This window comes from Gouania willdenowi, unplaced genomic scaffold (genome assembly GCF_900634775.1).
Source record: "Gouania willdenowi unplaced genomic scaffold, fGouWil2.1 scaffold_93_arrow_ctg1, whole genome shotgun sequence".
NCBI lineage: Eukaryota > Metazoa > Chordata > Actinopteri > Blenniiformes > Gobiesocidae > Gouania > Gouania willdenowi.
The window spans coordinates 900,323-903,019 of NW_021145258.1; positions in this window are offsets into that span (position 1 = coordinate 900,323).

The window sequence follows — 2,697 nt, forward strand, 5'->3', positions numbered from 1 at the left end:
TTGAAACTTTCTGAAATAAAACTACAAACAAGTTGTCATCAGTGTAAAAAACAAAGAGCTACAGGTGGATGTGAAACTAAATAATTGTTGAGAATTATTATTATTATGGATACAGTAGAAACAGAAACTATAAAAAATAATTATATTGTGAACCTGTTTATATTGTGTGGAACATATTATTTACATAAATGTAAATGAGTCTAAAGACACAAAAAAAAACACCACTTTAAAAAGATAATAGACTAATATAAGATGTCTTTACAGTTATTTGACTCATTCTGCACTAGTGCAACTTGTGTTGATGACGCGCTGGTGACGACATAATCCAAGATGGCGGCGGCCCAGACTACAGCTGATACTATGTAATAAAAGCCTTAAAAGACATGGATATAATGAAAAGAGTGGATGGACAGAGACATAAACATGCTGACACACACGGACACACACAGACTTATTAAACACACACAGACTTATTAAACACACACGGACTTATTAAACACACACAGACTTATTAAACACACACAGACTTATTAAACACACACAAACTTATTAAACACACACAGACTTATTAAACACACACAGACTTATTAAACACACACACAGACTTATTAAACACACACAGACTTATTAAACACACACAGACTTACTAAACACACACAGACTTATTAAACACACACACAGACTTATTAAACACACACAGACTTATTAAACATACACAGACTTATTAAACACACACAGACTTATTAAAAACACACACAGACTTATTAAACACACACAGACTTATTAAAAACACACACAGACTTATTAAACACACACAGACTTATTAAACACACATGGACTTATTAAACACACACAGACTTATTAAAAACACACACAGACTTATTAAAAACACACACAGACTTATTAAACACACACAGACTTATTAAAAACACACAGACTTATTAAACACACACAGACTTATTAAACACACACAGACTTATTAAACACACACACAGACTTATTAAACACAGACAGACTTATTAAAAACACACACAGACTTATTAAACACAGACAGACTTATTAAACACACACTGACTTATTAAACACAGACAGACTTATTAAACACACACAGACTTATTAAACACACACAGACTCATTAAAAACACACACAGACTTATTAAACACACACGGACTTATTAAACACAGACAGACTTATTAAACACACACGCACTTATTAAACACACACGCACTTATTAAACACACACAGACTTATTAAACACACACGCACTTATTAAACACACACAGACTTATTAAAAACACACACAGACTTATTAAACACAGACAGACTTATTAAACACACACTGACTTATTAAACACACACAGACTCATTAAAAACACACACAGACTTATTAAACACACACGGACTTATTAAACACAGACAGACTTATTAAACACACACAGACTTATTAAACACACACAGACTCATTAAAAACACACACAGACTTATTAAACACACACGGACTTATTAAACACAGACAGACTTATTAAACACACACAGACTTATTAAACACACACGCACTTATTAAACACACACAGACTTATTAAACACAGACAGACTTATTAAACACACACAGACTTATTAAACACAGACAGACTTATTAAAAACACACAGACTTATTAAACACACACGGACTTATTAAACACACACAGACTTATTAAACACAGACAGACTTATTAAACACACACAGACTTATTAAACACACACGGACTTATTAAACACACACAGACTTATTAAACACAGACAGACTTATTAAACACACACAGACCTATTAAAAACACACACAGACTTATTAAACACACACGGACTTATTAAACACACACAGACTTATTAAAAACACACACAGACTTATTAAACACACACGGACTTATTAAACACACACAGACTTATTAAACACACACAGACTTATTAAACACACACAGACTTATTAAACACACACAGACTTATTAAACACACATGGACTTATTAAACACACACAGACCTTTTAAACACACACAGACTTATTAAAAACACACACAGACTTATTAAACACACACAGACTTTTTAAAAACACACACAGACTTATTAAACACAGAAAAACTTATTAAACACACACAGACTTATTAAAAACACACACAGACTTATTAAACACACACAGACCTATTAAAAACACACACAGACTTATTAAACACACACGGACTTATTAAACACACACAGACTTATTAAACACACACAGACTTATTAAACACACATGGACTTATTAAACACACACAGACCTTTTAAACACACACAGACTTATTAAACACACACACAGACTTATTAAACACACACAGACTTATTAAACACACACAGACTTACTAAACACACACAGACTTATTAAACACACACACAGACTTATTAAACACACACAGACTTATTAAACATACACAGACTTATTAAACACACACAGACTTATTAAAAACACACACAGACTTATTAAACACACACAGACTTATTAAAAACACACACAGACTTATTAAACACACACAGACTTATTAAACACACATGGACTTATTAAACACACACAGACTTATTAAAAACACACACAGACTTATTAAAAACACACACAGACTTATTAAACACACACAGACTTATTAAAAACACACAGACTTATTAAACACACACAGACTTATTAAACACAC